Below are 12,886 nucleotides of genomic sequence, written 5' to 3'. Positions count from 1 at the left end.
TGAAGCCAACAATGGATACCTTCATCGGAATAACGCATACAGGCTTCGGAACAGCATACGTTTCAATAAAGAAGAAGCTCCAAACAAGCATCTATAATCATCAGCGACGGCTCATGTCCTCCTGTCAAGCAAAAATGCAATGCAGACCCCCGTAATGCATACACCCGTACGGCAGAGACAACAAGTGCTCAGCAGGCAAGGCTGCAAGCAGTCCGCCAATTCAAGATAATATCGTGGGTCCAAATAGAACCCGTATGACATACTAAACTGATAAGAGATACTTACTACACTTCCATCCGTGCCGGCCATGTCTACGCTCGCTTTGCCCTTTCTTTACCGGCGTTACAAGCGCTTGCGTAAGTACTTTCGTTTCATTCCACTCTCCCATGCTGGCCGTCCCGTGAAATTTCACGCATGTCTAGTATCCTTCGGCTCTTCGAGGGGGCGGAGCCGGCGTGCAGGCGAAGGCACATAAACATCTCGATAAATAACTTTGTACCTTTGTACAAAACTCTGTGTCACCTCTGGGTCATGTGCTAAACAGCTTCGCCGGTCGTCCACCTTCACCGAGTGGAATGGCTCATCATTTTTTTTAAATAGAGGAAGAAACAGTTTTTTATTCGGTCTTGTTCGTCCCATTGTCTACGGTGCACTCACCCATTTTGCAAAAATTGTTCCTAGCACATAGCCGTCAGATTCTTTTAGGCAGTCCTCCTTGAATATTACTACTTTACAGGGTGAAAAAGCAATTCCGCAGCACACAACTTGTATCCATCATGCTGGTTTACCAACCTTAGTGATCACTGTGTTAAGTAACACCATCGGCGTCATACGAGAGGGTAACGCACATATAACGCAGTGATTTCAAGTCTACTAGACTTCAAATACGGGAGAAGGATGCTGGTGGTGGACTAAAATATTCTATAATGATTGGCGCTGGGATGTTTCAGGATTGCATTAGTTGGCCGTACAGAAGCACTTTAATGTTTTAGTTCTCACGCTAAGCAAATCCATAACGAGAATAATTTTCATGCTGGCGATTCGGAGACCGACGCTGCTCTTCGCTACATAAAAACAGATACACCCAAAATAGCTCACGACACGCAAACACACGGTGGCTGAGGATGCATGTTACATTCTTGCGCAGCCATCAGGAATGTCCACATGACCTGGTTACCGCTGCACCGAAACCCTACATAGTGTTTTTTTCGACGACCTCATATGAATTAGGATCATGTAAATTTCACGGATGGTGAGCCAAAACATCTTTATATTGTTGCACAACACGCGACGGAAACGCATTCAAGCCGCGATGCACTGTCTCGCAGAAGCCAGAGATCAGGAACGGCTCGTCGAGCGCACTTTCCTCTTCACCCGATAAAGAGTGGTATACTCCGGCGCATTCAACGCGGGCCGCAGGAGCTCGGCGATCAGCTGTTGCCGCAGTCTATGCACATAAGCGTGCATCGCGTGAGCGCTTCTTTTTTTTTGGTGAAGGCGAAAGCTCTGTGCAAATCTCTTCACAGTACCCGAACTGTAGGCCAACATGCCAGCTAAACACACAGCGTGATACACTGTGAACTAGCAGCTCTGGCGTGAGAGCGGAAATGTTCTGTTCACGCTGGGTCCGCGCCAATGCATTGCGAACGCCGCCATGCACGCTGGATGTGCGCTAACGCTAAACTCGTGACGAGCGCCCGCGTTAAGCCGGAGTATATGTTGCAAACGGCCGATAGGAGAGAACACACTAGGAGGACATAAAGCTTCAGCTTCATGAACTGAATTACAAGCGCTCAATTTGTTTTTCGTAAACAGATAGTGCACTCAAAATATGTCGATGTGAACAGCTCCAATCATCTCCAGCATACATTGATCGCGGTATCTATTCAAGACACAACACTTTTCTAAAATATATCAGAGGGTCTCTTTGGTTATACCAAAGACCACTTGAATGCAAGAGCGCAAGGGTTGATGATTAAAACGGACAAATGACTTACACATCCCCCTTATTCATTATGCCTGCTTCGCTTTGTCAACCCTCTTAGTTCGCCTAATCATCCTCTTAATTCGCTTAGTGAACTTCGCTTAGTCGTCCCTGTTAATTGCAGAGGTCAAGGGTTCAACTCCCACCCAAAGTCGGGGGTTGGAGCGCCTTAATTAGGCGCACCTTAACTAACTGTGCCTTAATTGACTTCGCCTTCATTAACACCAAGGGTCGTTAGTTCGATTCCCGCCAAAGGTGGTGGGTTCGAGTATCTTAACTTTACCCTACTTACATGTGCCTTAAGTGACTTAGCCCTAATCACCACCAAACATGGTTTGTTAGAATGTTAAGGTTCAACTCCCACTGAAGGCCGAAGGTTCCACTCCGACCAAAGGTCGTCGGTTCTAGTGCCTTAACTTTACCTGAATTAAATTTGTCTGAATTAACGTCGCTTTTATTAATACAAATGGTGGTATTTTCGGCTTCCACCAAAATTCATGGGTTCGAGTGCGTTAATTAACGCTCTCGATTGACTTCGCCTTCATGAGCGCCAAATGCCGTGGGTTATTTAACATCGTGGGTCTGCATTTCGTATTGTCGACGCGTTTTTGCTAAAGGTCGACTAAGTAATGAGACATATAGGGTTTTCACCTTAATAAATAACCATGGTCAAAATCCGAAAATAGTGAGCACATAAAAGGCCACATCAGAGTGCAATTGGATTACCTGCTTGCTTGGTCCATGGATACATCTGGAGCCTGCCTGTTTGTCTGATGTAGCAATACCCGCATGAAAGAGGATGCTATATGCGATGCGACAGCAGCATTTGAGAAGCTTGAGCGCGGGCCTTCTTTCGTACTCACGGCGACCAACGTATTCTGTATCAAATAAAATAAATTTTGCGCGTCGACGTCAGAAAATGACCATGGTATTATGACGCGGGCGGTAATCGGGTCTCCTGAATACCCTTGACCCGCTGCTGTGCTTTAACGAGCCCAATAGACAGAACAAGAGCTTTTTAATGCATAAGCATACTTTAACAGGTACTCCCAGCCGCTTCACGCGAAACTTGTAATGCCTTGTATCTGCACAAAAACGTGTATTCTGCAAAAACATTAAACCATTGTGCCAGGGTAAATGTATATTATTGGTAACTTTAAAGCGAGAAGCATGAATTTAAGCCAAAAAAGGAAATAAGCCGGGAGTCCCCATAGAGGTACATAAGGGTTATTCGAATATCCATGGAAAAGCTTATTATTATTAAACCGAAATTTGGGGTTGGGCCAACATAAATTTACAAGTAGCTAACTTGAAATGTGCAAGTGCACCAACTTGGAAATTGTGGGTGGGCCAACTTGAAGTAGGGTGGACCAAATTAAATTCTGGGGATGGCCAACCTGAACTCTTGAGGTGGGCTAAGCCAAATTTGCGGGCGGGCCAAATGAAATTTGGGGGTGGGTCAACTTAAAATTTCAACGTAGGCCAAATTAAATTTGCTGTCGGCGAACATAAATTTAGTGGTAGGCCAACTTCGGAGGTGTACCAAGGGAAATTTTTAGCGAAGGCCATATTTAAATTTGGGCATGGCCTAACTTAACATTTGGGGGTGTGCCAAATTAAAGTTGGAGGTGGGCAAACGTGACGTTTGGGAGTGGGCCAAGATAATTTTAAGGTGGTCCAACTGACATTTGGGGGTATCCTTATGCGTACTTAGAAAATTTTAGTGGAGTTTCTGCATTTTTTTGTTGTATCAGAATTATTTGGCAACTACCCCAGCCCTATCATGTGAAAAGTGCGATGTCTTGTTTCTTCACGAAAATTCGCATTTCGCAATGACATTTAGCAATTAAGATTAGGTAAATGTAGATGTCTGGTATCCTTATCAGCAATAAGGAACAGTCTAAACCGGTTTAAACCCAAAATTAAAAGGAGAATGCCCACACAAATACATAGGGCTGCTTAGAAATGCATGGAAAAGCTAATGGTAGGAGGGCTGGGTAAACTCGCAATTCAAGGGTCACCAAACTTAAATTTGAAAATGGGCCAACTTGAAACGTTCGGCGGGCCAACCTAAACTTCGAGTGGGCCAACTTGAAATCTGGGAGTGGGCTAACTTGCAATTTGGAATTGGACAAACTTAAAATCTGGGAGTCGATGAACTTGAAATTTATTGGTGGGCCAATTCGAAAGGTGGGTGGGCCGGCTCAAATTTACCGCTGGGCCAGCTGATATTCTTATGTAGGCCACATTGAAATTTGGGAGCGGGCGAAATTAAATATGGGGGTGGGCCAATTGAAATTTGGGAGTGGAGCAAGCTAAATTTGTGGGTGAGCCAAGTTGACATCTTTGGTGGGCCGTAAGAAATTTGGGGTACGCAACTTGAAAATTTCTATGTGGGTGAACTTAAATTTGGTGATGGGCCAACTGTATTTTCGGTGTGGGCTAACCTAACTTTGATGGTGGGCCAACCTAAACTTTGGAGGTGGGTCAAAATAAATTTGGCAGTGACATTTGGGGGCAGGCCAACTGAAATTTGTGGCTATGCTTATGCATGCTGAAACAATTACATAGGAGTCTCTGCATTCTTTTTTACATTTTGCTTCCATCGGAGTAAGACTGGGATTGAAACTGCGCCCTCGAATTCAGCAGCACAATCTCATAACCATTGGGCTACCATGGCACACAATGTCTAGGCCATAGGCGTGACAGACGAGGACGTCTTTTTGCGATAGAGACTATATGGACACTCTAAGCGCCTTTCCATTGTCGGCGTGGGCATCGACGTTGCTGTCGGCGTGACTTTCCGTATAAAGTCCAAAGGCGATGACGAAATCACCTTGTGCCCTAAGCTGTATGTGCAAGTGAAGGCGGGGGGAACCGATGATTCCGGCTCAACGATCGAGAGCCGGGGAGAAGCGAGAGAGGGGCGTACGTGGCATTATACTCCGGCTGCAACTGCGAATCTGGCGGCTGCGTGCGCTCGCGTGGCCGTATTTCGAAAGCAAGCTGCGTAGGGGGCAAAGTCTAGGTGCGTCGGCCGCTTATTGCTTTTTTGCGTGCAACGTGTTTTCGGCGCTCACTTGTCATTGAAGCGATAGCCAGCCCGAATGTCGCTTCGATTGCTGCCGTGGCCGCGTTTCCTCACGCCAGCGTTTTGGCAGCGAGTTTCCGCGGTCATCGAGTGAAATGTGTTCACCTTTGCCGGCGCGCGCGGACATCATGCCTCTTTTGTTAGTAAGCGAACGTCTAGAAGTTTATACGACCGATAAAACTACAATGCTTACTTCGTATAGTGGTCCACTAATTTTCTATCGCAGTCGAAGCTTGGCGTTTCGGGCGAAACTACGTATTTTTGTTCCAGTGGAGTCAAAACTTTTATTATCATCGTCCACCGACCTTACGAGCAGACGGAAGGGTGTCTGTTGGCTCTATTTAGGCGATACTCAGTACAGTTCAGTTTATTGAACGTTTTTTTTAAAATAATTTGCTTGGACTCTGACACTCTGATGGCGGACGTGTGCATGCACAGCCGTTACTCTACTGGATCTCAAGAGTGCCTATAGAGCCGGCATTTGTTGATTTTCACAGGCACTTCTGAAGCATGTCGAAAGGGAATAAAAACATATCACCTCAACAATTACTGAAAGAATGACCTTTCAAGTCCACATACTTGGTAAGGGCAGAGTGAAAGAACATAGTTGTCATAGTCACCGTGACACCAATTTTACATGGTCGCTTAAGAAAAACACTCAGATTACAGGCTTGACACAAACTCTCGTTGCCCCACTAGCACTGAGAATGTCAGTTAAGGGTTTACAACAGGAAATAAAAAAGTATTTTAATGAATTGCTGTCGCGTGATTAACAAGATAGCACAGATAAATGGTATGGTACAGGGTCCAAATAAACGATGAATACAAATTGAACCACTCTATTATCCTGTAGACGTAAAGGCAGCACGTGCAATTTGCAGATCGCTAAAACGAGCGCAGGCAGAGCCACTCCCTGAGAAATAAAAAGAACAGGTATCCCTAAATTGATGCAGTTTAACTCGAAAGCGAACCGTTGATGGTGATAGCAAATTATTAGATTTCTATAGAAAGTCCGCTTCCGAATTTTGCCGACCGTGGAAATCGCGATAAACATCCGCGTATTAAATTAAAAAAGCATGGTTTCAGGGCCAACAGAGAAAGATGAGCACATATCTTTCAACGATCCGAAACACTCGCTGTCACAAACGCTGGCGTTATGCAGAGCGCAGGTGAATGATACATGAATGATACATGAATGAACATTTCGTTTTACTACTGACTTCACAGCATCTTAGAAAGTTCAGATTACGCATTCTGCAGCTCTAGGCGCGTGGGTAGGAGCTACCAGTTATGTAGACTGCGCCTCTGTTCGCACCCGCCGCAGACTACCTGGCTGCGTAGGCTGTCAGCCACATGAGCAACCATGCTCGGTAACAGGTTGGGTAGAAGAGAATACGCATGCTCACCTGCCTATCCGCTCCTAGCTTGCGCTTGATCGTGTGAAATACAAGTTTTGGCACGCTCTCAAGACGGCACACATCACCCCACCGTCCTACTGGCCTCTCTATTGCGCACTTTAGCTAGAACCATAAGCATAGAGCGCGTGCGACGCGCTGCTGAATTTTACACATAACATTGTGCCGATGGCAAAGGCCTTGTGTCCTGAACCTTAGGTTGAAGCCTGTTAAGGTTCTCGAAATGCGCGAAGAGCGGCTGTAATGAAACCGCCGAAGATTTGATGGAACCGTTGGAATTGAGGTTTCCGTTCCTCATCGCGCTGCGTTCACCAGCACGCCTTCATGATGATGGACGTTTTGCTAGCTGAGGTAATGTTTTCTAACTGTCGAGATTATACCACAAGGTGAAAATGGCTGCTAAATATGTGCGTTGTTTAGTTTGTAAACCTTGACTAAGACATCCATGCTTTTCCACTGTTCTTTTTCACCCTGAAATATCATTTAACCTGGGCGATAGGGTACTGATCAACAAATTCCCTCTGCTATATATGAAGGAATCCGGCGCGGTGGGCCGCCTCTGAATGCTTGCAGGCAATCAGCATGATTGCTAGAAAAACCATGTCTTTCACATGAAAATGGTTCCCTTGGGTTTGCTCGCCGAAAATTTGGCCTTCTGTATTGAAGTAGTTCACGATGACAAGCTTCCCTCGTAGAACTAGCTCTTTCATATCGATGTTCCTCACCGACGACATTTTTCCATCGACATCCGTTCCACACAAATTTATGTTGCTTTCATGGGCTATTAGGCCCCCACAAACTCTCTATAGTGTGTCCATTTTTATCACCTTGACTGTTTTGCGAATAAAATTCAAGTTGCGTATATATTGGATTCGTTTTGGCTATCATTTTTTGCGAATACCAGGCATTGTATATTTATTTCGTCCACTCCGACTGTTTTCTTATTGAAATTCATCTCGTTCACAATCCTTTTGTTTTCATTGAATATTTTCCCTCTGAATACCGGGCCTTCCATACACCTTCTGTTCACCTTGGCTATTTCCTCCCTGAAAACCACATCTTCCATATCTATTCTGCTCGCTTTGATTATTTCGACCCCGATATACACGTTGTCCATATCTACCTTGCTCTCCTTGGCCATTTTCTCTCTGAATACCGGCTCTTCTGTATCTATGTGGTTCTCCTTGATTGTTCGCTGCCTGGGGTCCACCTGGTTCATATAAATTTTGTTCAAACTGGCTATCTTGTCGAAAACTAAGCATTCCATATAGACGTTGTTCACCTTGGCTATTTCCTGATGAAAAGCTGCGTGTCCTGTATGCATGTAGTAGGCGTTGGTTGTTATGACATGAAAAACCGGTGCTTCTGCATCCCGCTTTTTCATTTTGGCTTTCTAGTAAGTAACAGTGGGAAGTATATAAGTAAATATAGTAACATGCGCCGTTCTTCCAAATCGGTTTGCGTGTCGCTGCTACCATCGTCATGTCCAGAGGAAAGATTGGATGATTTCAGATCCGCTGATCCACCTTCATCACTCCGACTACTGCTTCGTGGACCAGGCGCCCTTTCACTTGCAGGCAAAGGATATTCACTTGGCGCACTCTTAGGGTGGTTGCGGTCTCTCGCAGTCTCTGTAACGTAAAAAGAAAATAATGTAATTATTCGCGCCCACAACCTTCGCGAAATGCGAAGGTTGTGGGTTCGCTTCCCACCCTCGGCAAGTTGTTTTTTCATCCACTTTATTTTCCATTAATTTATCGTTTCTTCATACATTTTATTAAGCACAACTAATTTCCCCTATGTTGTCCTTAGTATCAGTGCTTGTAGGCTTCTCATGATATGACTAATAAAAATCGGGCCCCTCGGTTAACTCCCTTTCTTCTCGTTTATTACATAACGAGGGTCTCGAATCCGGCAAAATTGATGCATTCAGGTAGAATATGTGGGTTTATTGACCAGTTGCCTTCACCCAAAAAGATCACATTCTCGTGACGCCTGCGGCAACAAGGACGTGGCACGTCCACTGCCAAGGTCTGTGAGGGGTGGCGCTGGCTAACACTCCCAGTGTTTACTAGTACACATGAATACCCAAGAAAGTGGATGGGGAAACAGCGCCGCGGTAGCTCAATTGATAGAGCATCGCACGCGATATGCGAAGGTTGTGTGCTCGGTTCTCACCTGCGGCAAGTTGTTTTTTCATCCACTTTAATTTCCATTAATTTATCGTTCCTTCATTCCATTTATTAAGCACAAGTAATTTCCCCTATGTTTTCCTTGGTGTCAGTGTTTGTTGGCTTCTCATGATATGACTAAAAAAAATCGGGCCCCTCGGTTAACCCCCTTTCTTCTCGTTTATTACATAACGAGGGTCTGGAATCCGGCAACATTCATGCCTTCAGGTAGCATATGTGGGTTTATTGACCAGTTGCATTCACCCAAAAATATCACGTTCTCGTGACGCCTGCGGCAAGAAGGACGTTCCACGTCCGCCGCCAAGGTCAGTGAGTGGTGGCGCTGGCTAACACTCCCAGTGTTTACTAGTACATATGAATACCCAAGAAAGTGGATGGGGAAACAGCGCCGCGGTAGCTGAATTGGTAGAGCATCGCACGCGAAATGCGAAGGTTGTGGGTTCGGTTCCCACCTGCGGCAAGTTGTTTCTTCATCCACTTTAATTTCCATTAATTTATCGTTTCTTCATTCTATTTATTAAGCACAACCAATTTCCCCTATGTTTTCCTTGGTGTCAGTGTTTGTTGGCTTCTCATGATATGGCTAATAAAAATCGGGCCCCTCGGTTAACCCCCTTTCTTCTCGTTTAATGTAATTATTAGTATTTCATGAACATTATCACAAGGTTGCCAATATGCTGACCATGCCTCTTTCTAAGGCAATAATTGAGGCTGAAGATAGTTAATTATTCTAAACACTGAACAAACGAAGAAACGCGACTTGATGTGTATTGTATGAACATTCATTTCGGTAACACAATGAAACTAAGCATTCGATTTTTCCTGCTATCCAAATGACAACTCGAAGCCGCACTGACGCCGTTGCCCGAGGGATGTAATGTTCACAGTAACATACTTCTGGGACTTTAATTGCACATGGCGGAATATTTCTAGCACTTTCTCTGTGTTCTTAAATAAACTGGGAATAAAAACAGGACGGTGCGAAAGAATCTAGGCACTTGAGCCAATTTGTTTTTATAGTGTCCTTGAAGAAGATGGGTATTCTACACAATAAATTTATTTCGCCTATTGGTAAATTGCCTAAATATTTTTTCTACCCAAGGTACTACCGAGATAGGGGTCTCTGGAATATGCGTTATTGGAATGTACAAGGAACACAAACGCTACTTTACCGTCAAGGGCGAGGCGAGCGCTAACTTTATACTGCCTATAAGTTTATGATTGCATTTTTATAACTTGTGGTTTGGAGACTGTACTTGCACCAAATAAAAAACAAAGACAGAATACATAACGTCACAGATCCATAATGCATGTAGAACTGTATTGTGCCTTTTTGGCTACAATATGGACTACGATACCGCGATCTGCTTCTATATTGGTAGCGATAGTTCAGTGAAGTATTTCTGCACGTTTTTTTCATCCCAGTTTAAACGCCCTAGAGTTATCTGTTTATTCTTTTTTTGGCAAAGGCAACAACTTCCATTTTATATAATTTGTGATGGAATTATCTGAATGTGTCTGCTCCCTATTTATTGTAGGAACCTTTTGCTTTTTCCACGCAGTAACATTTACTCTGCAAAAAAATTACCAGGAAAGCATTTGGATCTTCAGCTCGCGAATTTTATGTCATTTCGTTTCCCATCAAAAAAGAAAATAATTATACCTTTATGCGCTCGGTTATCAAAAACCTGAGAACTTTTTTTGGTGAGCGATGCTTTTGCAAGCTGTCGGCTTGCTAAAGCAGCTGTGCCATACGACTGATTTCTTCGAAAAACATAGCCTTCATACAACTATAAGCGCGAATTATTGTAAAGTCTCTCGTCTATATACAGTCTGTGGAGGTAGAAATGGTAACGCACTAAAAGAAAGAGAGCAGGCTTGCAAAGACGAAGGTATGCGCTCTACGACACTCACAGCACTGACAAGCAGGGATAAGCCATGATGAATAGACGTCACGTAAAATAACCGGGAAACTTGAACAATTTGCAGGAAAGCACGTTGTGTATATATATATATATATATATATATATATATATATATATATATATATATATATATATATATATATATATATATATATATATATATATATATATATATATATATATACTGTTACGTGTGGAAAGACACAGACGAAAGATGCTATTTACACGCTATTTACACTGGAGCGAGGGAGCCAGGCTGACACTTGCTCGTGCCAAGGGCACCGACCAACTTTTTCGTCCATCTCGCGGCAGCTCGTCTCTTGAGCATCGCGCGATGATATCGTAGTATTACCCCCCGGCGGCAAAACCACCGTCACGGTGCTGTTAAATATCCAAGGTGCATGGAGAATTGTAGGGCTTGAGTCGGGCAACGTGGACAATGTCAGTAGTTGTCAAAGCGGAGGACGTAGTGGGCGTAGCTAGAACGATTTCATAGGTGACATCGGTCACTGCGTATCACGCGATATAGGCCTGTGTAACAGGAAAGCAGTTTTTCACAAAGGCCGACTTTCCGCGATGGTAACCAAAGCAACACGAGGGTGCCGGGCACAAAATGGACATCACGGTGACGGAGGTCGTAGCGTTGTTTCTGCTTGTCTTGAGACACTTGTAGACGAGAGAGCGCAAGTTGGCGAGCATGGTCTGCATGGGCGATTGCATCACGGGCATAATCGCTACTTGAAGCTGTGGCGGAGGGAAGCACAGTGTCCAGTGGTAGCGTCGGTTCGCGGCCATACAAGAGATAAAACGGGGAAAAGCCAGCAGTTTCGAGACGGTAAGAGTTGTATGCAAAGGTAATGTAAGGTAGAGCCAGGTCCCAGTCACGGTGGTCATCTGAAACCTATTTGGATAGCCTGTCTGTAAGGGTGCAGTTCAAACGCTCAGTGAGGCCGTTCTTTTGGGGGTGGTAGGAGGTGGTAAATTTATGCTGTATTGACCAGGCACGCATGATGTCGTCAATGACTTTGGCCAAAAAGGTGCGGCCGTGGTCTTTCAGCAATTGACGCGGAACACCATGCATCAAAAGGATATCACGGAGGAGGAAGTCCGCAACCTCAGTTGGGCAACTGGTCGGAAGAGCACGGGTTACGGCGTAGCGGGTAGCGTAGTCCATCACGACTGCAACCCACTTGTTTCCTGATGTAGATTCCGGAAATGGGCCGAGAAGGTCCTATATATATATATATATATATATATATATATGCCTCCAAATTTTAGTAGTCCAAATGTATTGCAAGGTTCAAATTAATTTAGTCCAAATAATTCCAAAATGAGGATGTATTTTTAAGAGGAGTCGTATGTTTTATGGTGTTATATAACTGGTGTTTACTGCTTCCATATGCAACTTACCCCACTGTGGCTGTCATTTAGTAGCCACTGTTCCATTATCCAGTGTCTAGGCAACCAAGCCAGGATTCCTGAAGCAAAAATTTTCCCCTAGCTTTCCTCGTAATGTTTCGTGCAAATAATTATAAACACATTAAATGTTAATTTCATTTATATTGTATTTCATATCATTGCTTTAATGGATTCCTTTGGTTGCATATATACAGTTTCTTCATAACACTACATGTGTCAACTATAGATATACCTAGTATTATCACCGTGTCATTATCTATTTACGCGGAATTGTCTATTCCTGTCCATCCTCTGCTTCTTCATACAGTTGAATTTCTGTCCTTGCATTGGGCTATAGTCACACGGCAATAAGTTATTTTATCCAATCTTCTTCCTGAATTTTGTACCTCGCATTCCACGCATCGTGGCGGCAATCTTATGTAGGTTATGTCAGTCACGTGAAAGGAAGGAGAAGAGTGCAGTGTAAAAAACATAGACAGCATGTACCCATCGTGCGATTGTGCCAACAGAATTATTTTTGTATTCGGTTGTACGGCCTAGTTAGAATGGTCACTTATACGCATATCGGAATATCTTAAGACAGCGTGTAGGAAATAAATAAGAGCCGTCGACTGAAGACATATATTGAACTAGCCTGTAGATTCAGCAGGTCCTGCGAACAGCATAACAAAGGTGCCGATCTTCAAGACGTACCCGTCTTTCATGATCGCGTGTACGCTAGAAAGCGCAGCACACAAAATACTAAGAAAAATCAACGCTTGAGAATGTGAGATTAATTCGCTACAGCTCAGACGTCTTTTAGTAGCTGCTTTCGCCACACACAACCAAAGATGAAAGTTTTTACGTACGGAATTTGCAAA

The sequence above is a fragment of the Dermacentor variabilis genome, chromosome 3, assembly GCF_050947875.1.
Source record: "Dermacentor variabilis isolate Ectoservices chromosome 3, ASM5094787v1, whole genome shotgun sequence".
Lineage (NCBI taxonomy): Eukaryota > Metazoa > Arthropoda > Arachnida > Ixodida > Ixodidae > Dermacentor > Dermacentor variabilis.
This window is presented reverse-complemented; position numbering follows the sequence as displayed.